The following is a 26346-nucleotide window of genomic DNA, read 5'->3' as shown; positions in this document are numbered from 1 at the left end:
TTTTGGCCAAGTGCCAAAATCAACTTCCCAGCGGCGAGCTTTCTCTCAAAGAACCTGGAGCGATTTTTTTTTTTTTATTAGAAATCATGTTTGAAAGCTGCCACAACCAGTTGTATAGGCATGTCCAAAATGACTTTATACAGTAAATATGAAATAAGCCTTAATTTTTTTTTCTCATAATGTCGCTGTGGAGTCTTTGCCTGTTGCCATCTAAACCACGCTAGAATAAGAATAATCTGAAATAAGAAATTTAAGGACTTATTTTTTCCTTCAGCACACCAGCATAGGGGTGATCGTCCCCCTGAGCAGTATAAACATGGAGAGATTCTTCAAAACCCAATGGGACAAATAACAGATGAATTCATAAACCTGTTCTTCTCTGTGAGCAGCAGCCGGTTAACAGTAAGTAATAGTTTTCTTGAAGTTTTGTGCCCGCGATTAAGTCTAACATTGACTTAAGTAGGGTCTTTGTGTATGTCAAAATGCCTTGGTGTTTAGGATCTGTTGTTGTTAATAAGTTATACAATTTTAAAAGATTAAGTGATACCTTGATGATTTTAACAAACCTTTTCATAGAAATGTTTGGAATGTAGACATGTCTGAATGATGAAACAATTGCATTTAATTGCTTTCCTGTATAAATAGTGACTTTTCATGAAAGAAGGTGAGAAGCTCAAAGACACACATACTTTTTGAGCAGCTTTTAGATTTGACTTTTCTACACCAGAATTCTGTCACCTGAGCAGATATGTAATTTATATAATAAGGTTTTTTTGGTGTTACATTCACAAGTTACGGTGAAATAGCCTAGTTATTAGTTAGTAACAATATTAGATTTTTTTTTAGTGATTTTAAGTAGTATGTTAAGATATTAAAAGCACCTAGTCTGCAAAGCACTTTAGTGTAAAGCAGAGGAAACTCAGTGTCTGTGCTGTGTAAAGAAATCTTTGTGCCACCCCCTACAACATGATTCTGCCTCTTGTACTATAGTAACCTAATGTTTGATTCTAGTTACACTCTTGTATTTTCTGTGTGCTATATCAATGAGAATCAAATACATTGTCAGTTTGTAGAATGAGAACTATGAATTAGAAACATGAATTAGAACTCTCTTAATTGCTACACCTACCTCACATGTAACTATGCCAATTTCTTCTTGACACAATATAACACATTGTTCATTTGAATTGCCCAACAAACTGAAATTAAATTTGGTTTTTAAGATCTGATTGCCTTTGGATAGTTTGTTTGTATTTTTTCATTGTGATTGTTGGCTTCGTATACATGTTACTGTTAGTTGACCTGAGGGCTAAGGTACATTAAATGATCATATCAGTCAGCAATAAAATTTATGGAAATTATGAGTTTCAAGAAATTTATCTGGTAAGTTCTTTTGGTCCGTGAGTTCATATCTGAAACAATATTTAACAAAACACTTTTCTGTAATAATAAGAAATTACTGTTGTTGGATGTCAATTTTTTTATTAAAACAATCATTAAATTAAATTTGCTACCATTAAACAGATGCAGAGAAAATAACACTCACTGCCTTGTTTGGTTGGCTGTAGAACCCCTTTTATTTTATTTTTTTTTGTTTCCTAATTTTTAATTTTAACTCTTATTCTATTTTTATTAGCATAGTTTTACAAAGCATCTGAAATTTGCAGACTATTTATCTAAAATTTGTTGAGATATATTTTGACTGACAGTTGTAAAGATTTTTGTTACTGTGAAATAAGGACCATAGCAACATAAATACATTCAGAGATAGAACTCTTAAGGCATGCAGGTAGATATATGTTTAAGTTCAGGAGGTGGATAATCACATACTGGACTATTGGCAAATATTTTTGAGTTGCAGGAGAAATTTGCAGTTGCATTGAGAGCAATTGAATTATGTACCTCACTGCAGTAGTTAAACATTTACTTTTGCTTGCTGTACCAATGAGCTGTCAGCTGAGTTAGCTGAGTCTATTGTGTAGGCATTCAGACACAATTATTAACTATCGCTACTAACATTTTTTAAATAGTATCTGGAGATGCAGTTACTTTGAAAAGGAAAATATTTCTGTTTTGCATTTACTGTATTTGGGACTAATAGCTTGAAAAGGTTTCATTATTTGTTCTTTTGGACAGACATAAGTCCAATCTCATCTCACAATGTAGAAACTTCAGAGAAGTAAAATCTACTTGTAATTTTTCATTTAAAGGATGATCTTTAACGCATTTTAGTAAGAAATGATTTTGTGTGCTTGTTTCAAACATACAACAATCACATAAAATTATTTTTTCCCAATTAAAAGAGACATCAAAAAATTATCTGCCAACTTTTATTCTTTACTGGAATGCACATGTGGGCACATTTTCAACTGCAATTTTTACTGTGTGAGAAGCCTTAACAACAGGGCATTTTAGGTGAACATTTCATCATTGCCATGAAGTGCGTTGGCCTGAATGGTCTACATTCCAGTAATGAGATAAGCACATTGCTACAGTAGATTGAATGACATTATTGAGTCTTGGCACCACCTCAGTGACCTCAGTCATAAAAGATTAGTTACAGGCAAGAGGATTTGGAATTGGAATAGCAAAAGTAGATAAGAAATGCATGTGAAGACATCAGCCTTTCTTGCACTGGGGAAAGAATGTGCTGAAATAAAAGGCCATACATTTGATGCAAAATTTTATGGCACTATTTTGTCAATTATTCATATAATAAATCTTGAAACTCTAATATGCTCTTTGTTGCTTCCGCTTGATTTTCAGATTTCTCTGTAGATGTAACTGCAACTTTTTTATTCAGCAGATGAATACTTACTGTATTTTTAGGTAACCAAAATATAATTATAAATTTGATCACCAAATAACTTTTGAATGTTTTCATTGAATTCTAATATTAAGAATATAGGATTATGACCTCTGATTTTAAGTCTTTTTCAAGTAAAAAAAAAAACCGGTTGATTTGCAGTTGTTTCCATTTTCTCTTATGGATTTAATTATTTAGGTATTGTTAAGTAAATCTTGCTATTTGATGTCTTTTTAAAGAATAGTGTTGGGTTGCTTTTCCCAAGCATCCTGGTCTATTATTATAGAGTTAAACAAAGATGAGTTGTGTTTGGTTCTATAATCTTCACTCAAACATCAAGGTAACAGTTGGCTAAAGTATTTTTTAGGATGAATATTTTTCTTAAAAAAAAATCTGTAAGCACTTTTTCAAGTTGTAGGCTGTGCTTATTTGTGTGCTCAGATGTGCTGTCACTCGGCACTGCTGCCCATGCGCTGACACATCTGTCCTGTAAACTGTCTTCTGTAATATCTTGCCTCATCCTACGTTTGATTTGGTTCCATAATAAGTCTACATTTTATTTTAAGATTGATTTTCTTACTGGAAATTAGCCAATACCTGATTTAGCATAAAAGAGTCCATCAAATCTGATCCTTTGGATAGTCTAATGCACTGAGTTGTTTTCTACACATTATGGTCAATGGCAGGTTGGTGGAGTAAAGTTTAACATGTGATTATTACCCCCGTTTAAAGAGTTATTAATTTTTGGAAACTCTAGAATGCCATCATTTTCTTAAAATGGAGATGTTTGCTGACCCATCAGTGTTCCAGGTTGTTACCGCTGTGCACAATACCTGGCCTTCAGTACCGTGGGTCTCATCAATTACCTCCAGTCCCTTTATTTTATTTTTTTTTATGATAAGAAGTGAGTATCTGTAAGGGGCAAAATTGCACCTGAAATATTTTCACATCTCTCTTAGAATTTTCTGTCAGTTTCACTCTTGAAGATATTTTGATAGCAGTGATGGCCTTACTAGAACATCTATATATGTTTAAGGAGAATGAACTTGGATTTGGTTTTCAGATTTTAATAGAAAGTATAAGGGAAATTTTTGGCAAGATATATTTCAATATCAGTATTTGCAACATGCAATTCCTTAGCAGTCTACAAACCAGAGAGAGAAATACAGGGAGCTCTGAATAGACCATGCTGGCAAAGGGGGGATGCTAGTACAGTCTGTGGTATCCATGCTGTTCTAGGTCTTGGCCTCCATAGCCATCTCCCTGTTTAAATCCTGGTCTTGCTTCAGATACCGTCAACAATAAATCTCAGTTATACTTCAGAGAAAGCAGAGTCACTGCAGGACACACTCATTCTGGTATACTGACCTCCATGGTTGGGATTTCCATGGCAAATACACTGTTTTTGTGTGTAATGGTTTTCAAAGTCACAGATTGGGACAGGTTGACTCAGTACATTGGAAATGCCTGTATAACATCCAAGCAAACTCTGTCTTGGCAAAACCAATTAACTTTTTCACTTTACCTTTACCTGGGCATCTTCATGAAGAATGGACAGCTATGCACAAAAGCTCATATTGCTGAAAATTACAGAACATGACTATCTACTTGAGAATTAATAGCTTGTGTTTTGTTCAAAATAGTGTATATCAATATATACATGTCAAATTTAGCATTGAATGAGCAAATTGCCCTTTGAAAAGATTTTTGTCTGTTTATTTGTTTATTTTGTTTTTGTAGTATTGGGTATTAAGCCCAGAGCCTCATGAATTCAGGGCATCTCCAATATTAAAATGCATTAATTATATAGTTCAGTTACATTCATCATGAAGTATAGTTATGTCAGTGCAGTGTGAATTTTCTGCTCATGCAGCATATTTGTACATCATGTGCATATTTCTTGACATGTTCTGTGGAATTCTAACTTACCCATGCTTCTATTCATCTCTGGGGTTCATTCATAAATATTCAGCCCAGAGAATACTTTTTAATTAATACACATTTTTTGTTGATATATTCAAGGAACGTGACATTTGGAGAGGTTGTTGCATAGAAAATCTTTACTGGTGTATGATTTGAGTATTTCTCAAACATCTTCACTTGTCAGGAAATGATCAGTAATGATATAGAAATAAGGAATGATTGGTAATGACAGATGAGACAGTGATAATCAGGTCATAATATTTGTAGAATTATAACTTTTTCTATCGACATAGTTTTGTGCCAACATGTTTAATTTAGAAACTGTCTTTGTTAATAGAAGGCAATAATTGATTTTAGTAATCAGTAGTGTAGTATGACTCATTCAGCCCCAGGGATGATGACGCGAACAAACAGATCGTCAACAAACTGTAAGCTATTATGTCGCCTCACCTCTGGAATTTCCTTTCATTTTCTACATGCAAATTCTTCAATATGACTATAATGGTTTTTAGAACTATTTATCCATGAAATTTGTTCTTTGCTCTTAGATATGTAAAAGAAAGTGGTAAAACTTCTTGTAATTTCCCTTTAAAACATCCTCAAAATCAAATTTGAGTAAGTAAAACATAAAAGTTTAGATGACTAATGTAGCTCCAGGTAAAATAATACATAGAATAATAGTGTTTGTTTGACTAGAACCTGAGTATTGCTGTAGTAGAGCTTTTCCTTTCCTCGCTTGAGAGAAGTGCAATGAAAAGTGATTTCCAGATGTGCAAATTCTAAGATGCTTTTCTGTAACCTTAATTTTCAAAAATGAGCTAAATTATAATAAGCTTTAAAGTTTTTTTAATGGTTTTAAAATTGATATGGAACTTTCACGACTGGGTTTAGTGCATGATAGTAAAAATGATGGGACTTAATGCTGATGAGTATCAGAAAATATTGCCATTTAGGATGCATCAGAATCATTACAGGGCTGAAAATTATAATTGAGCAATACACAGTGCACAGCTTTTAAGTCTCTTTCTTGTGTAGATGTAATGGGTGCCCCTATACAATTGTATGATGTAATCCATAAAAGCACTGAAAGCTGCCTAGATGTTGCTGGAAAGAGTGTACTTGTGTATATACATGTTCAGGAAATGCAGAGATATCTTTAGTTTTTTCTCTGGCCAATGTTAATGAAAGCATCCTGAGAAAGATCTAAACATTTTGTTTACAGTATGGAATTCTAGGGCAGGGGTGGTGTATGCCTTCAATCCCAGCACTCAGGAGGCAGAGGCAGGTAGATCTCTCTGATTTCAAGGTCTTGTCTACAGAGTGAGTTCCAGGGCAGGCAGAGCTATGCAGACACAGAGAAATTCGGTCTAAAAAAATCTGGAATTCTAGGCGCTTAGAAGAAAGCTTGGTCATTAGTGCTTGCTGCATAAGGATGAGGGTAGGGCTGTAACTCTCCATCATTCTCATAAGAACCCTAACATGCCAGTCACATCTGTAATTGCAGTGCTGGGAAGGTGGAAACAGGAGGATCGCTAGGGTTCTTAGCCTGCCGGCATTGCCTGAATGTGGGGCACAGGTTCAAGAAGAAACCTTGTCTCCACAAATAAGGTGAACCATTGAAGAAGACCTTGGGCATCAACATCTGGCAATCAAAAGAATGTGCACATATATGCACAATACACACATGAGGCATGTGGCAGAGACAGACAATGAGAGGTGGAGGGAGAGACAGGTAAACTGTACACATTGCAAGGAATGAACATTTTGTTAGCTGTCACTATGGCAAATGACATGAGATAATCAAACTATTTAGAGAAATAAATGATGATACCTCATTCATGTTTTTTAAGGTTACTATTCACAATAGAGTAATTAATTTGCTTGAGCCTGTGATAAGGCAGCATATGAGGACCAGAGTGTATAGGATGGAGAAATTTTCTCACTTTATGACCTGAGTGCAAAGTGGAAGGGACAGAAATTCATGAGCCCTTGAAGCACATGTCCTAATTGCCTTATGATATCCTACTAGGAACAATCCACAAAAACTCCTATGCTTGGGTTACACTGAGCCTTGTCTATGATGTGTTTATCCACACTCAGCAATTATTAGCTCATTTTTTTCTAAAAATATGAACATTTTTCTTCACCTGTCCATTATTCCTGAAGTTGCCAATGTGCCCTACAGCAATAAGCTACTGTTATTAATATTATTGAATTTTATAAAAAAAATCCCTCACTAAGAATCCTGGACTAGAAACAGATTTCTCTATGCAACTGAAATAGTTTTTTTTTTTTTTTTTTTTTTTTTTTCCCCTAGCAATCCATGGGAAGGTGTTACTATGGTTTAAAGAAAAGGGGTGAGAGGCTGGGGAGTTTTTAGGACCTTTATGATATGCAGGCCCAAATGATGTTCACAATCAATTCACCAGTGTTACAAAAGTAATTGGTTTTTCTAAGAGCATTTTGAAAGGAATTTTAAAAATTTGACCCTAGAAATAATTGCAGCGCTGTATCTCTGGTTATGAGTGTGATTATGGAATCCCTTATCTGCCCTACCTCCAGCATTCTTTAGTGACTCCCGACCTTGAAAGTTCCACACATTCTGGTCTCAGATGTGCTATGTCAGGCTCATTACACTGCTTCCAATATTTCATGTCAGTCCTGCAAATGACCTGGCATAGCAGGGATGGTTCCAGTGCCTCACTGTATAAATAGGAAGCCCAAAATACTTACTGGTTTTCTCTGAGTTTTATTTCTATAAACATTGATGTAAGGATTTAGTTTTGTGCTCCCAGTTTTACTAGCTTATTTTAATGAAGTATAACAATACTTGATATTTAGTAATCATGGTCCTAGGCACAATGAAGAAATCTTGACTACAAGTATGGGATCCCTCTCTCCCTGCTCCTCCCCTTCCCTTTCTGTCTCTCTCTCTCCTTCTTTTCCTCTTCCTCCTGCCTCCCCCCATCCCACTATTAAAAGTTCTAAGCATATGGAAAGCTATCAGTAGAGAGCACTGGGAAATACTGGCCATTTACGTAGCAGGTTTTCTGATGCATATTTTGCTTTGTTCTAAGTTAGGCACTTTTCAGTGACAAATTAATGCTGGTCACAGACAATTTTTCTGCAAGGAAATAAACTATGATAATATCTACATGCTGCGTTTTCATTTTTAAAGTGTGGTTTCTTTACACATCAGTGGCTTAAAATAATGAAAGTTATAGAATAATAGTATAATATTTGGAAATATTTCTCAAGAAATTGCACCATTATTATTTACAATCATTCATTATTACTATTCATTATTACAGATACACGTTCACATCCACAAGAAACTCATAGAAACACAAAACTGGAAGTCATAGAGATCTTTTTTTTTTTTTTTTTTTTTTTTTTTTTTTGTGGGCTATCTCCTGCTTTGCATGAAGCCTACCCTTAAGAGTGCTGTGTTTCTCCGGTGAGATGCCTCTGGAGAAAATTAATTTTTCATTTACAAGTGCTCATCAAATGGAAGTATGTTTTGGGTTAGAGATAGGGACTTGTATCCATTCTCTTTGCAGTCCTAAGAAGCTATCTGGTGCAGCTCTATGTAAGTTCTTTCCAGTCTGCCTCAGTCTCTGTGAGCTCTGACACACATCAGCACTCCTAGATCTGGAAAGCCTTGTCTCCCTGGTGATGTTCATCCTCTCTGGCTCTCACATTCTCTTTGTCCCCTTTCCACATAGTTTCCTGAACTTTGGGAGGTGAGAGATTTGGTAATGACATCACATATATGTTTGAGTGTTACAAGGGCTCCACCTCCCTACACACTGATTGGCTGTGCATCTCTGTATTTGTTCCCATCTACTGCAGTAATGGTTGTAGCCGAATATCATTAGACATTATTTTATTGGTACTTTCTATTAGCATAACAGCAGTATTTTATCCCCCTCCCCACAATCCTTGGCCTATCTAGTTATAGTACAGGTCTATCACATAGAGTGGGCCTTAACTCAAATCAGGTATTTGTTGGTTACTCCTACAAGCTATGGCCATCATTACAATAGCATATCTTGCAGGTAGGTTCTCTCTGGTACCATGCACACCAGATCAACTTTTCCATGTTGAAAGAGGTGTGTGGATGTTTTCTTCAAGAATGGGACTTTGCTGTCAGTTTGTGGAAAGGAACCAATAGACTTGGCAACAGCCTGGTTGTTTGTGGATTCCCATGGGACCCCTTTGGCCAACTCAATTAGATGTAACCCATTCTCAATAGTGAAAACTTCATTTGGTGATGAAAACTGTAAAGTCTGGGCTTTGTCATCTCCATTATTTGGCTACTTCATTTAGATCGCCTTCATACGGATACATATTTTAGGAAGCTTCTACTGTGTTAGGTTTCCATATGAAATCTTACAAATGGCCCTTAGACTTATATGTCTCTCTCCACATTTTCTCCCCCAGCTTTCTCTTCCCTCCCCCTCCCAGTTTAAGCTTTTCTTTCTGGTCCCCCTCCCATACAATCATAACTATCTATTCTATTTTCCCTTTTTAAGGAGATCCATTTCTCCTCCCTAGGTCTACACCTAACATCTCAGTATGATTTTTTTTTTTAGCTTCATCCATTTACTTGCCAATTTCATGATTTTGATGTAGGTGGGTCTTCTATCTATCTGTTGTTTCATTGGTTAATTAATAAAGAAAACTGCTTGGCCTGATAGGCCAGAACATAGGTAGGCTGGGAAGACAGAACAGAATTCTGGGAGAAAGAAAGCTGAGTCAGGCAGATGCTATAGCCCTCCTCTCCAAGATGGATGCAGATTAAGATCCTTCCCGGTAAGCCACCACCTCGTGGTGCTACACAGATTATTAGAAATGGGTTAATCAAGATGTGAGAATTAGCCAATAAGAGGCTGGAACTAATGGGCCAAGCAATGTTTAAAAGAATACAGTTTCCGTGTAATTATTTTGGGTAAAGCTAGCCGGTGGCCGGGAGCTGGGAGGCAGGAAGCAGCCCGCAGCTCCTTCTACATGATTTCAGTTTTTATAATTGCTGAATAACTTTCCATTCTGTAAACATGCGACATTCTGTTTATCCATTAATCTCTTAATAGATATTTAAGTTATTTATAATTTCTGACAGTTATGATTAAAGCAGCAATGAACATAGTGAAGCAAGTATCTCTGTAGTAGAATGAAGTGTCCTTTGGATATGTGCCCAAAGATGGTATAACTGGATCTTAGAGTAGACTGACTCCAAGCTTTCTGAGAAACAGCAACATTGATTTCCACAGTGGGCTGTACAAGTTTACATTCTCGCCAGTAGTGGACAGGTGCTCACTGTACTCCACATCCATACTCCTTACCAGCATGAGCTGTCACTTGTTTGACCTTAGACATTCTGACTGGTCTGAGATGAAATCTCAAAGTAGTTTTGATTTGCAGTTCCCTGAAGACTAAAGATGTTGGGCATTTCTTTAAGTGCTCCTCAGCCATTTGAGTTTACTCTATTGAGAATTCTCTGTTTAGATCTATCTGTACCCCAGTTTTAATTGGGCTATTGTTTTCTAGATAGCTAGGCTTTTTCTTAGGTCATTGTAAAAATTGGATGTTAGCCCTTTAATGTGAAGCTGCTAAAACTCCTTTCCTGTTTTGTAGCCAACAACATTTTCCAAATGACAGTGTCTTTTGCCATACAAAAGCTTTTTAGCTTCATGAAGTCACACAATTGTTCTTAATGCCTGCACTTTGAATGTTCAGTTCAGAAAGTCTTTTTCTTCGCCAGTGAGTTCAAGACTATTTTGCATTTTCTCTTATATCAGTTTCAGTGTATCTGGGCTAATACTGAGAGCTTTGATCCATTTGGAGTTGAGCTTGTTCTGAGTGATTAAGTAGGGTTCTATGTGGATTGTTCTCAATGCAGCCAACCAGTTTGACCAGCATCATTTGGTGAAATGCTGTTTTTTTTTTCCAGTTTATATTTTTGGCTTTGTTATCAATGATCAGGTATCCATAGGTGCATGGACTTCTTTGAGGGTCTTCAACTTGATTTCATTGATCAATAAGTCTGTTTTATGGCAACACCATGGTGTTTTTATTGCAATAGCTCTGCAGTGTAATTTGAGATTGGGGAAGGTGATACGTCCTACAATTCTTTTACTATTCAGGAGTGTTTTAGAAAGCTTTCTTATTAGCCAGGCATTGGTAGCACATGCCTTCAGTCCCAGCACTCAGGAGGCAGAGGCAGGCAGATCTCTGTAGGTTCAAGGCCAGCTTGGTCTACAAGAGCTAGTCTTCAAAGCTACAAAGAAACACTGTCTTGATACCCCATTTCCTGAAAAGAAAGCTTGCTTATCCATTTTGTGCTAACTATAATTTGTGTATGTTTGAATAATACAGTGCTCTTAGGATATTGTAGAAAATACTTTTTTAAAAGGTGAATAAATGTGTTTTCATAATACCTAAATATTTATTATTATTATTATTATTAATTTTGTATGGGTTTTTTGCCTGTCTGCATATTTATGTACCACATGTGTGCTTGGTGTTCTTGGAAACCAGAAGAAGATTTTCTAGAACTGGAGTAACATATAGATGGTGGTGAGCCACCATGTGGGTGCTACCAGATCCTCCAGAAGAGCAGTCAGTGCTCTTAACCACTGAGTCTTCCTCCCAGTCACCATAAATATTTTTGAAATGATAACCCCCATATCAATATTTCTGTACTATATTTATTGTGTATATATAAAAATAGGTATGTTAGTAAAAATACTTGTTATTCTTTTAACTTGCTCAATTTCATAATTTTAAACTTATGAGTTTCTGAATGTTTCTAAATCAAATAATTTATATGATGTTTTGACATGAAATAATTTAGAATAATCCTAAATATATGCAGCATCATAATTTCATGCATGAAAAGAGCAAAATATAAGACCCAATATTTTGCTTTGTGTTTGTATGTGGACTTGTGTGCGAGTACTCACCGAGGCCAGATGGCATTGCATCCTCTGGAGCTGAATTTTTTGTGGTTGTGAGCCACCTTATGTGGGCACTCAGAACTGAACCTAGTTCCTCACTGCTTCAGCCACTGAGCCTTCTCTCTAACCCCCAAACCCAGAGTTCTTATATAGAGATAAATATGTATTTTAAAACTCTGGAAATTGGTTTAGAGAAACTTTGTTTACTAATTTGTACACTATTTCTGACAGTCATCAGGTATGTGACTCTGTGCAAATTGAACATGATTTATACTGAGAAAGTAGAAACATCATTAAATAATTGCTTAAAAATGCTGATTGCAGAAAAGGAATTGAGTTGTGTATATGTCCTTAACCAATCCACCTATTGAGTTTTCTTCACTAGCCTCTATTGAATGCTTTCTTCAAATGCTAGTTTACATATTGATTTATTACTTTATCCATGTTGAAAAACAATATAGGGCTGTTGTCTGTAACGTAGTCAAAATTGTTAACTAGCAACTACTCCAATGAATATAAGTAATATTGATATCAAATATCAAAACTTAGCTTACAAGGATCCCTTACGTAGTTCTCAAATTAACACCAGATAGAAGACTACAGCACCATCCCTACCCCCAAATAGTGAAATAAGTAGTATCTAGTACTAGTACAGGCTAAGCCACAACATGCACATTGTTTTACATCAACTCTAGAGGTGTTTTCTTGTTTGCTTTTGTTTTTTTCTTTTTGTTTTGTTTTGCAATGGATTACAACTTGGTAATCATTAGAAACCCTTATATGAAATCAAAGGTAAAGTGGGTTTTTTTAGAAATACATTTTAAGAAAACTGATTTAATTTTTATTTGCTACTCTACATATTGTTCATAACTTCTGGAATTTAGTTAATAGTGCACGGTAAGCAATTTGCTTTTGTAGTTTCCTTCATGGTTGCATTCTAAATGCATTGCATATGATCTGTAAACAATAAAACCACGTTCTAGTATTCTTGTCTTTAAGTAACCAGCTCAGTTTTGTCCAAGGTCAAGGAGAATTAAACCTTGTTATTATTTTTGACAGCTATACAATGCCTGATAATGCTTCTATTTCTGTCACCAGCTGGCAGCACGTCGCCTTTCAAATGAATTCATAGATGGCCTGGTGACCATCCAGACATACAAGGGACATGCTGAATTTCACTGCTGTGCTTCTGCCTAATTAGACCCGTTTCCCTAATAGGAAGAGAAGGCCAACTTGAGCAATGCTTTCGCTCCGTGTAATTTTTTCTTAGTTATTAAGTACATTTTCAAACAGGTACAATGCCTGAAGGCTTCTGGATAAGCAAATTAGTGTGGACATCTTAGAAAAAATATTAGTTTGTCATATTATGATATGGTGTATATTTAGCTTACAAAAGCTATAATTGACTTGGAGTTCTGTCATTCCTAACTCGGGATGTCATCTTGCATCAGTTGGTCTTTGCTGGCATTCCTCTGATCATGCTGTGTTAAGTAAGGGTCAGGTTCACAGATTAGATTAGACAACAGAAGAAACCACCCTAGAGGGAAAGCTGATTTTAAAGAATATATGTAATATTCATTTACTTTGAATTAATCAGAAGTACCGACCAGGGAGAAGATTACTGTAAAATGAGTTGCACACATGTATACACACACACACACACGTAGTACTGAAGTCTATATGCACAGCGTTTTTTTCCATCAGAGACAAAGTCTTGCTAAATATTTCTTCTTTCCTGAATTTATTCTGCAGTGCACGTTGGCCTCAAGTGCACAGCAGTGGCATCTGCCTCAGCCTCACAAGCGCTAGGATTACAAGTTTGAGCCACCAAGGAAATTTTTATGTGGTTTCACTTAGTCATCTTTTTTTAGTTATGTTAGTGTCTGAGAGAGTTCCTGCATGTTTTATGGCAGGGAGGGACACAATCCTCGAAGAGTTGAGAATGAAACTCAGTTCAGCCTGAGTTAGGCTAGATCAAACTTTAGAAGTCTAGTGATGGGTGGTTTATTGTCAGCATATTTGGGAGAAAAATTCCTGGTATAATACAATCACCAGTGCTTAAGGAAGCATAATTACAAAAAAAAAATTAACTCTGGAAGAAATATATCGTTTCTTCTAACAAGATGGGTTCTAAAGATGGGCTACCCATACTAGCTTAACGGTCTAAGAAAGACTCTGATTGGTCTTGGTCATACAGAAAGTGTAGCGTTCCCTTGGACGATTAGCCATCTCAGGTCCTAGTTGTGGAAGCTGGTTATGGCCTGGTCCAACAGATAACACAGATCATCAGGCTATTAATCAACTCCAGTTTTCAGCGTTCTAGATGGAGGAGCATTCTAAGGAGACACCTCTGAATGATTAAAACTCCTGGTTTCCCTGGAGATCTGTGGGTGCAAGGTCCTTCGTGCTCCCAAGTGTCATATTTATTTCTTCATGTAGAAAGCAATAACCATCTTACCAGAAGTGTTTAATTATTTTAATGCTTTAGCTGTAGTATTTAAACTTTGTGTGTGTGTGTGTATGTGTGTTTTAAAAACAATGTACTAGGTGTCAATTTCTTTTTTATTTTAATTTTAAAAATATGTGGTATTCTGTTGTTTTGTTTTGTTTTACTTTCATGATACTACTATAAAAAAAAACTATGACCCCATAAAATCAAGTATATTCAAGAAAATGCCATTCTAGCAGACTTACAGGTAAAATATCAACATATGCAAGTAAAGATACAGAGACAGATATAGAAACAAAGACGCCAGGTGGTGGTGGCGCAAGCCTTTAATCCCAGTATTCAGGAGGCAGAGACAGGCAAATCTCTGTGAGTACAAGGCCAGCTTGGTCTACAACAGCGAGTTCCAGGACAGGCTTCAAAGCTACAGAGAAACCCGGTCTCAAAAAAAAAACCAACCAAACAAACAAACAAACAACAACAACAACAAAAGACATATAGATATAAATTAGGTAGCTATTGGTATAGTTTCACTGAGCTGAATTTAATTCCTGGCAATATATTTATGCCTCAGACTTTTTCTAAAGGTCTTAATCTTAAAATTATCTGTATGATCCTGCAAAGAGTTCTGTTGAGACAAACAGTCCACTTGAATTTTTATCAATAATTTTATTTGGAATCACTGATATTTATGTTCTGAAATCATTATTTTATCATTCGTGTGTTTGACTAAAAGTATATATAAGTAGATGGTTATTTTACCCAATATTGACTTTTTTATGAGAGAAAATAAATTTATATTTATAATGATAAACAAATTTTGAAGTATAAATTCTTTTATCTTGAATAATTACATAATGAAATGCACAAATAATTTAACAATTACATGTTGGAAGCACATAGAAAATGCTGTTTCTAATGAATGCCTTGATAGAATCATATTGATGAGTATACTTTTAAGAGATTTTTATTTTTAAGGGAAAAATTCATATGGTCAGTATTTGATTTTCTTAAATTCTGGAAAGTTAAGTGATGATTTTGACCAATTATCTGGTATGAACATACCAGCTTTCAAGATTCACTAGGAGAATAGTCATATACAAACTATTGATCTCTTGCCCTATAGAACTAGTTATTTTAAATCCTGGTGCTCATGGATGCAAAATAATATCTATTATGATACATGGCTAAGTGCATGTGTATTAAAATTTTAATGCAGAAACCATGTATGGTGGTGCAAGCCTTTAATTCAAGCACTCAGGAGGCAATGGCAGATGGATTTCTGTAAATTCAAGGCCAACCTATTCTACACAATGAATTTCAAGATACCAGGGCTTTGTAGAGATATTGTGTCTCAAAATCCTCCCCAAACAAACAAACAAAACAATGCAGAAGAATGAAATCAACAGCATCTACTCAACCCTTTGTGGTTTCACTTTATTTATTTTGATTTCTAATGAAACAAAGCATCTTAAAAGTAAATGTTAGAAACTAGCTTATATCTTATTTTCTTTTCTGTTGCATATGAAATAACTAGTAGATAAATGATTAAGGAACCAAAAAGAGGAAAAATCATGGAATTCCCATATAGTATACTACCTACATCCGTCCTGGTAGACTCAAACAGCCTGCTATTAGAGTTATTTAGCAGCACTCAACTCTCATCATATAGTGAGTATATATTTTTGTATTCCTGTTAAAAACACATATGTAAGTATGAAATATCAAACAGCAATTAACCAGTCCTGGAAATAAGCTAAATTAAGTTAACCAGGCAAATACATTTATTTATTTTTTTTTAAAAAAAATAATGTTCATAGTTCTGGAGAGATGGCTTAGCAGTTAGGAGCATTGAACTTGGGGGTCAGTTTCTACCAAGCATATAGTGATCCACCTGTAACACCAGTTCTAGAGGGTCTGGTGTCCTCTTCTGGCCCCCATGGGCACCAGGCACACTTGTGGTGTACATATACAGGCAATCACATATACAAATAATAAATAAAAATATTTTTAAAAAATAAAAATTAAATGAAAACAGTGTTTCTCACTTAAAAGGGAAAACTTGAAAATATCAGGGTTGTGTGTAATCAATGAAGGAATGAAGTTGTTTACCAAGAACTTAAGAGAGTATTTCATCACACTGAGGTCAACATCATACCCAACATGTGTTTAATCTTTATGACTTGTATCATATTCTAATGTTTGGTTCTCAAAAGATAATTTTGAAGTGAAGCATGTAGTTCAGTGATAGAACAGTGGTCTAGCACGTGTTAGGTCTCAGTATTATGGGGAAAAAACAATTTTGTTTATGTGTGCTTAGCTACGTTTTGGTTATATGTGGGAATGATACAAGGTGTATCTTCATAAAAAATGAGAAGTTGTATTTTGATATTTCTTTAGTAAGATAAACATATCTTGCATATTTTATTTCACCATTAAATGTTTTTAATGTTTAAGAAAACTGAATGTAGGTGGTTTAAGCAGTAACGAAGGGGCATAGTCTACTTTAGATTACCTTTTTCTTAGTATATTAAAATTGAACAGATTTCTATTACTGAAGTTTTGTCCTCCTTAACTTCGTTTATATTGTTGTATATTGTGTATGTTGATAAAGTTATCAACACTTTATCATTGAGTTGCTTAACTAACCTCCAAAAACATCTTATCAAAATAATGTTAATTGGTGACCAATATGTGCATAAGGATGTAGGAGAAGATAAGGGAATGATTAATTATCTCACTATTAAATTAATGTGAGTATCAAAACCCAGTAAATGAATAATTTGAAAGCAAGGATAATTTTCTAAAAAATACTAGAATTTAGCACTGCTTCTTATTACTTATCCTTGGGTCTTTTAGAACATTGTTTGAATGAAAACTGGAGTAAGATTACCCAAGTTCAAAGGACTGACTAGTTATCAGATCTTCAACAGCTACTTTCTTGGTGTTTCATATTTTTACAAAAATCAATATTAACTTCAGATTTTCCCTGTCTCATTCACGATTTTTAACTTTCCTTTTGAGTTTTCTCTTCAAGGAACCATAAGTACATTAATTAAAATAGGTCAGAATTTCAGAGTTACATTTCTTGAGAAAAAGCAATTCACAAAGAACAACAACAACCAAGTTTCATAGGTCTCAGCATTTTAACTTCCAAGAGAGATAAGTGTGCATTCTCAGGGGCCGTGTTGCTTCTTGAATTCAGTCATTCTCAAGGTTTTCCTTTCTAGAATAACTGGTTATTTTGTTTATCATCAAAAGGTTGCCTGGTATTCACAACTAATCTTCCTCCCACCATTACTAATGCGAGTGTTTGGTAAATACAAAGAAAGGAATGCAGATGAAAGACATGAGATTGTTGAAGTCTGGAAAGGAAATCAGTCTTTAACTTAATTACAGGCTTCATGGACAGGTATGCACACTTATGTTTGGGAAAATCACTTGACCTTACTCAGTTGTTTAGATATGGATTGCCAAAGACAAGTTAAAGAAATTTTAATGGGGTGTATAGTTTCAATTAAAAAAAAATCCCTTTAAATTTCCATTTCTAGTAAGTTTCAAACTTTACTAAAGTTGTCCCCTGTAGAATATCTTGCTTACTTTATTTATATTTTATATTACCCTTATTATCAATTGAAAATAGATTCATTCCTCATATAATATATTGTCGTTACAGTTTCTGTACGGGGGTCTCAGTTGGCACAGAGCACACCCAAACACAAAATGCTCAGCACAAGGGAGATTTATTACCTGGGCAAGCAGAGGTAGTGCTCTGCCCCTGGATCAGATGGATACAGTCTGCAAAAGTGGTTTCTAAGGGAAAACTGGGGAAGTGTGTGCTAGGATGAGTCAGTCAGTCTTAATTGGACAGGCTAGTCAGTGTAACCAAATAATGAATTTTGATTGCTAGACCTTGGAGTTTTGATAGTTGGACCTTGGAGCTTTAGCCAGGCATAAGGAAGTGGCCCAATAAGGGATAGACCTTCGGGTCTAGCTTTAGAAATGTAATCTAACCAGTTAGCAAGCGAGAGGGATGGGGAAAGGGCAAAAGCTGCTGGAGGCATCATTGTCATGCTTATGCCTGTTAGAGAGCCCTTCAGTTTGCTCTTCCCCACCACCCCTCCCAACCAGATCCACTTATTCTGTCTCTTATTAGAAACAAAGAGAGCCGGGCGGTGGTGGCGCACGCCTTTAATCCCAGCACTCGGGAGGCAGAGGCAGGTGGATCTCTGGGAGTTCGAGGCCAGCCTGGTCTACAAGAGCTAGTTCCAGGACAGACAGGCACAAAAGCTGCAGAGAAACCCTGTCTCGAAAAAACAAAAACAAAACAAAACAAAAAAAAGAGGATTCTAAGAGGTAACAATAAAAGATAACAGAATTATAAGATGAAACAAAAGCTATCATATCAAAGATGGAAAAGGCAAATGAACAGAAGGAAAGGGGCCCAAGACAAGGAACAGAGGCCCACACTCAGGGGTCCCATAAAAACTCTAAATTGAACACTATACTATATTCACAGAGGACCTGGTGTAGTCCCGTGTAGGTCTTGCTGCTTCAGTCTCTGTGAATTCATATCCAGGGCCTTGTTCTCCTGGTGTTCTCCATCTGCTCTGAGGGCCTCCCTTTCTGAGGGGTTCCTTGAGCTTCGAGGGAAGGGATATGATGGAGACATCCCATTTAGGCCTTTGTATTCCAAGGTCTCTCTTTCTCTATAATGTCTGGCACTGAATCTCTGTTTCAGGTGTGTTGATCAGCGTGGGTCCACTGGGTCCACATAAAAGTCAGACAGACATGGCACCTCCTGAAATCAGAGCACTCATGACCTGGTTACATGAAAAGATCATATCTCTAGTTTTCTAAGACATTTTCCTGACTCTTGCCTGGATGATCAGGTCTTGCCTAATGGTTAAAGTTTCGCCTACAGCATCCTTCCCAGAGTTTCTTCCTGCTCCCATTCTTTACAGTTGTGGGAAGTTGCCTGTTTCTCTTCACGCATCATATTGGTGCCTACATTTTGTTCATCCAGCTTTTGTTATCAAAGCCCTTGTTTCTTATTTTCTATACAAGAAGAATCCTGCTATTAGTTCTCATCATTGCTGACATATTTGGGGAGCAAATGGATTACTTTATGTATCCACGAGAAAGGTTCCCAAGTGTGTCCCAGAATTTAGAATCTTGTGAATTTTATGAATGAAGTAGAGTGGTTGTACAATATATTATGTATTAAAAATATTGCCAGCAGAGGTAAGATATTAGCTTATAACTAAATATGTCACAATTTCTTCAGAAATATGTATGAATACTTACATGAAAATAAGTAAATAACAGAACTATCTTTTCCCTCAAGATGAATGAGCTACAAACCTTAAATTTTTTTGAAGTTTCCAAAAGAACTTAGATTTGTATTTCCAGATTTTTAAGGTGAACTCTAGTCACAGTGTCAGGAACTTCCCGAAAATCCTAGGCAAGATAGTCATGAAGAGTTTGCAACAGGGACTGACATGTAGCAAACATGCATTACTAATAATTGTTACCTGACAGCTAGCATTCCATTTAGATACCTCACCTCAAGCAATAACAGTGTGTTAATAAGAACTCCTTATGAGAATATAAAGGATACACATTTTTTGCTCCTTTGCTTGATTACATTTTTACATATTTCTTCTACTTATCTCATATTGTAAAATCTTTCAACAAAAAGTTGTTGAAGTTTCCAATGCACCATCACATTCCCAGTTCCATTCTGTGATACTTCATTCCGCATCTCTCTGGTCTCCCCTGTATAAGTGATTCTTGCTTAAAAATAAACCAAAAATTTGATTAAGAAATGGTGACTCCTTCTGTTCTTCCCCTTCCAGACTGGAGGTTGTCATTAGTGTGGGACAGAGGCAGATGTCTCTTTTTGGGACAGGATCTATGGTAATAGATGCTAAGCACATTGCCGCTGGGAAGAACATGCCTTTAGGCTTTAAATAATCATCTAACTTTTACTATTTTTTCATAGAAACTTGTTTACTTCAGTTAGGTAAATACATTTTGAATAAACTGCCACAGAGGTTGAGCTTTGGATCAAGTCCACTACAACATTTGCTTAAAAAAATTCAGTGAAGTTTATTCAGTTTTAAGTAAGATGATCTGATAAGGCATTTCTCTCACAATACGCTTTTACGATATCTAAAATAATAGATTAATTTTTTTGCCAACTACCAAAGCGTATGACTTGATTTCACACTCTGATATACATAATCTCATGTATCTATATTTTTAGCAGTCTTTCAATTCTTGTGATTATAAGGATGATATTCAAAAGGGAATTCATTTCAAAGCATGTCAAAACTAAAGATGATTTTAGGTGTATATATTAATAAAAAAAACCTTGACGTGCTGGACTTACAAGAAAGCTGAAATTTAAACTCTAGCTATTTAAAGTTTGGAAGCTAAGTAATATGAAGAGTACTGAGAAACTCTGATGTCAGTACATTAAGCATAGCCATTGATTCTGGAAAGGACATTTTACTATTTTTGTTTACTTATGTGTTACTTTGAGAATTGTGCATAGTGGCTTTTGTAATAAACGTGTTTATATACTCGTGTATCCAACTCATGCCAACTGAATTTAATCTCCTCAAGAACAATTTAATACTCAATATTTTAATATTTGCATATAATTTACTGTTGATACCCACAAACAGCTATGCATTTTTGTCTTGTAAAATTTGATTAGGTGTGCAATATCAACACTTGGGCAAATGAATGGAAATTTTTTACTTAAAACTTGAGGAATCATAGTGTCTGTACTGTATACCCCAGAAATGATGGTGAGTCAACAGCATGTCAACAGAATATCAGTCTTCCAGGGGCCCATCAACTGAGGCTGTTCTATCTTGGCAAGTAGGAAGTCACTTGGGAGATTCATTCTGCATCCTCATGACTTGCTCCACATGGTAAACCAACTCTAAAGCTCCTTCATGTGCAGGTAATTCAGATGTGAGATAAGTGTGGAGAGGTGTCATTTCAGAAAAGGATACTTCTTTTGTGATTTTCTTTTCTATTGGATGTGCCCCTTCCCACTTAGGCGACCTCAGGGTAAGGACTTTTGATGATGTATATTACTCCAGGGTCCAATATTACGAACAAAATTAGATTGCAAAGGCAAGAATGAGTGTTTAGTTGTTATCTCTGTGTTATGACAAATTGTTGTAAGAGCGGCGGGGCTGCTTCCCGCCACCCAGCTAGCTTTACTCAAAATAATTACACGGAAACTGTATTCTTTTAAACACTGCTTGGCCCATTAGTTTTAACCTCTTATTGGCTAGCTCTTACATATTGATCTAACCCATTTCTAATATTCTGTGTAGCACCACGAGCTGGCTTATCAGGAAAGATCTTAACCTGCGTCTGTGTCAAGTGGGAGAATCATGGTGACTGCCTGACTCGGCTTCTTTCTCCCAGCATTCTATTCTGTTTACTCCGTCTACCTAATTTTGTGTCCTACTAAAGGGCCAAAGCAATTTCTTTATTTAACCAATGAAATCAACATAAAACAGAAGGCTCCCACATCAACAAATGTTTTATGATAATCCTTGTAGTATTTAGAGATTTTTTTTGAGTATTTAAGAAGCTTTGTGACAATATCTTTTGGTCAGGATGGTTTTGAACTCTGGTCTTCCTGTCTCTACCTCCTACATGCTCTTCTGATATCGCAATCACAGTCATGTCTGACTATATTTTTTTCAAAGATAGATTATGGTCTTACAGAAAAAGGTAAGTTATTAATAGGATAGAAATTAGAAGTTGGTTATTTAATGTTTCCAGTCTGTCTACAATTAAGTCACTGTTTTAATATTCTGTAGTGTATAATTCACCCAGTATAAAACTCTTATTTGGGAGCTGGAGAAACAGCTCAGCAGTTAAGAGCACTGACTGCTCTTCCAGAGGACTCAGGTTCAATTCCCAGCACTCACATGGCAGTTCACAACTGTCTGTAGCTCTAGTTATAGAGGATCTAACACATTTCCCAAGACACATGTGCAGACAAAACACCAGTACACATAAACTAAAAATAAATATTAAATAAATTAAATTAAATAAAAAAATTCCACTCAGTTTTCATACTTCTATGCATGTGCATATTGCTCTATATTCATGAAAAAAATTTCTTCTTTACATGCTAGCCTAAAATATTACAGATGGTAACTTAGAGTAATCAGACATTACTTTTGCATTATCTTTCCATTTCCTACAGGGCATGGACAGAGGTACACGTTCTTTTCTGAGATGGTATGTGTCTCAATCATAATGCTTTTCACATTCTTTCGTCACAAATATCATTTCTATATACATCTGCTCTACAACTACATTGCAGCCCAGAAAACATCTCATTCATCTCTTTGTTTCCATAACCTTCTATGGTACTTTTCACAGTTGGCAGGCTCTCAAAGGCCGACTGGATTCTTTGTCTTTCAGAAAAATGATATAATCTATTTACTCTGAGAAGACAAGATCCTAAGCAGCATTGTAGGCTGTTTTGGTTTTTTTTTGTTTTTTTTTTTACCTTGTGTTTCTGACTCAAAGTAAATAATAACAACAACAACAACAGTATAATAAAGTAGAAACTAATAATAGAACAGGATTTCTTTGGAAATCACTAATTTGAAAACTAAAAATATCCAAAATAGTATGAATAGCACATTCAGAGAAATTAAGATCTAAATACTTGCACAGTTTTTATATGTGATTGAATTTTAAGATTGAAATGTAATTACAGGATACCTTAATCATTTATACTATGCAGGAATGTTGAACAATTAAGTGGATGTTGGAAAGTTAAAGGCCAGAGTGAACGATACCCTAATTCAAATCTTCTGGTATCATTCAAGGTATATAATGCTAAACCCAAAGTAAAATCCTTATTTTAATAGATTGTTATTTTTCTGAATTACATTCAAATAATTTCAGATCTACAGAAAAGTGTGCAAATAGCACAGAGATTTTACATGCACCTGACATTTAGTTGCCCCTAGTAATAAAAGTTTGCAATAGCTATGGTATAACTATAAAAATCAGAAAATTAAAAGTAAAACTAGATATTATTATGCATATGGGCATTTTTCTACATGCATGTCTATGCACAACATCATGGAATGCCCGCAGAAGATGTTAGATGGCCAGAATATGGAGTTACAGTTAGTTCTAAGCCACCACATGTGTGCTGGGAATGCTAGCTTTAGTTTTTTTATTGGTTTAGGGAAATATGTGAAAAATATTATGGTTCTAAGAGGCAGAAGTATTCTTTAAAAGTTATAAAACTTTTATTCCCTTAACCTTACTATTTTAGTATTCTCATTTTTCTTCTCCTTTTAGGTAGCCTCATTCTTTCTTCCTTCCTTCCTTTTCTTTTCTTCTCTTTTCATTGTGTGTGTTCCTGAATTTTCCTTGTACAGATGAATAGATAGAGAGATATATTCATTTCCTTATACTCCTTTTTTTTTTTGAACAAGAGAAGTGGCTCTTATAGACTCAGGTGTATTTTGCGTTCTTTTTTTAACAGATAACTCTACCATGGTATGTGGGGGGTGTGTGTGTGTGTGTGTGTGTGTGTGTGTGTGTGTGTGTGTATTTGTGTCTACAGATATATGATCTTCTCTTTTACTCTATTTTTTTTTAGTAGGGATTATAAACCCTTGATCTCACCAAGTCAGCTAAACTAGCATGTCAGAAAATGCCAGGTACTCTCCCCAGCATTTTACATTGATGCTGGACATTCAATCTGAAGTTACCATGCTTATGTGGCAAGCATTTTATTTCCTGAATCATCTTCCTAGCCTGTGTTGCTCAATTTTTTATATCTGTATAATATTCTGCACAACTTTTCTGTGCATCATCATTAAGTTGTTTTCAATATCTTTTTAACAGTGAAAACCTTGGTCTACACATATGTCACAGCTGTCAAGAATTACTTTAGCTACTGTCTCAGTAGCTGCATTTTTAGGTTGAGGATAGTGGTGTGAATTTTTGACTAAATATTGAAATCTGCAGTAAATTCTTTTTAATTATTAAACAAAATTTTTGATATATATTTTGTTCACAGTTTCCTTCCATGTGGCGGCGTAAATGAATGCAGACAGATTATAAAGATATATACAGCTTTAATAAGGAAATAGACTTACAGGACCACAGGTTCCCGTGCGGAGGACAGGAAAAGCGGAGAAAAAGGGCTGCTGGGATCAAGCCCGGCAGATTTATCAGTAAACATTAGCCCAAGGCGAACACGCCCCCCAATGGGTGGGGCTATATCCCTACACTTCCCTAACTCCTCCCACTGCACTACCCACCTAACTTCATGTACTCTGTCTTAAAAATAAACAAAAACAAAAATCAAAACATACCAAAGCTAGTGAAACAAAAAATGCCAAAAAAAAAAAAAAAAACAAAATGGAACAAAAAGATCACAAAACCAAACAGACATGGAGTTCATTTTGTTTTGGCAAACTACCGTCAGGCATGGGGCCTACCCCTGGAGTATGGTTCTTAGTACTTCATTGTAGGAAAGTGACACTTTGTGGTAGACAAGTGATTTTCTCTTTCCCAGCAACTGTATCAATTGTAAATAGTTTCTTGGTTAGGTATGAGAGTGCTGTGTCCCTCTCCTTGTGTTCTAACAATGTCTGCCTTGAACCTGTGCAAGTCTTGTCAATGTTGCCACAGTCTCTGTGAGTTCATATGTCAGCAGTCCTGTTGTGTCTGGCAGTTGGTTTCCTTGGAGTTGTCTATCACCTCTGACTCTTATATTATCTCTGCCTCCTCCTTCACAGAGATTCCTGAGCCTTAGGGGGAGAGGTGTGATGAAGACAACCCAATTAGTACCAAATACCCTAAAGACTCTCCTTCTCCACATATTGTCCAGTTGTGAGTCTCTGTGCTTTTTCTCATCTACTCCAAGAAGCATGTCTGATGAGAGATGAAAAAGACACTGATCTATGGGTATAGAAATATGTCAGTAGGAATCGTTTTATTTTTATTTTCCTTTACCAGAGTAATGGTAATAGATATAGAAGTTCTAAGATTACATTAAAGAAGTGCTGATACAGTATAAGAGATTTTCAGGAGACTCTGCCAAAAGATGCCTTTGTTTTAGTTAACACATAATTGCTATGTAAAATACAACATGTTATCTTAATACATACACTAAATTCTTGTAAATTCAGAATAATTAATATGTCTATCTCATTTTTTATTCATGTGTGAAGCCATTCTGATTTATTCTTCTAGAGCTTCATAAAGCACATAATGGGCTATGGTGACGTGTATCCATTCCATTGTGCTATTAAATACTGAAAGTTATTACACCAAATAAATGTATGACACTAGCTGTTATATTACCTCTCTCAACCTCATCCTTCTCTTAGCCTCTAGTAATAACTCTTTCTCTTCTATGTTGAGTTCAACTTATTCTGATTTTCACACTTGAATTAGAATATTTAATATCTATATTTCTAAATATATATTTATTGACTTATCTATTTCTATCCATTTTCATCATAAATGGCAGAATTATATTGTTTTTAAGGACTTATGATCTTCACATATATATGTATATATATATATTTATGTGTGTATGTGTATATATGTAATAATGTATTTTGACATTTATTCATTGATGGAGAACTAGTTTGATTCTTGTGAATAGTGATGTGATAAATGTAGGCATGTGAGCATCTCTTCAATATGGTGATTTAATTTCATATGAAAAGTTGCAGATATTTTGCATTTCATTATAGCTTTTACTTTGCCAGGATCAAAAAGGTTACACTAATGCATCTCCACAAACACCGTATGAGTTCTCTTTCCTCTGCATTTATGCCTCTCTTGTATTTTTAGTAATAGTTATCCCAACTAGAGAGGTGGTGTTCATTAGAATTCTTATTTGCTTTTCACCGATGGATCACACATGAATTTGAGATCTTCATACACGTTGGTCATCATCGTTTATTCTTTTTTAAGTGCCTTTCCTATCATCCTATCATTTGTCTATTTAAACTGAATTATATACTCTTACTTTAGTTTTTCAATTATATATACATATACATGTATATGTATATATATATATACAGTATTATTTACCATACACTCTTTCACTCTGATAATTGCTTCTTAGTTATGTTGCTTCATTTGTTATGGAGAAGCCTCTTAGTTTCTAATAGAACTAGGTA

At 35.4% G+C, this 26346-nt stretch overlaps 1 long non-coding RNA gene across 1 annotated transcript in view; it reads left to right on the top strand.

The window, feature by feature from the left end:
* The first annotated feature begins 273 nt into the window (after positions 1-273).
* LOC130871792 (uncharacterized) overlaps positions 274-26346 on the top strand; it is a 97868-nt gene continuing 71795 nt past the window's right edge. Inside the window, exon 1 of the long non-coding RNA XR_009056855.1 lies at positions 274-402. This is a non-coding gene — a long non-coding RNA (uncharacterized LOC130871792). The remainder of the gene's footprint in view (positions 403-26346) is intronic.

Source organism: Chionomys nivalis, chromosome 3 (genome assembly GCF_950005125.1).
Source record: "Chionomys nivalis chromosome 3, mChiNiv1.1, whole genome shotgun sequence".
Taxonomy (NCBI): Eukaryota; Metazoa; Chordata; class Mammalia; order Rodentia; family Cricetidae; genus Chionomys; species Chionomys nivalis.
The sequence above is the reverse complement of the archived record's forward strand: the minus strand, read 5'-3'. Positions and strand labels throughout refer to the sequence as shown.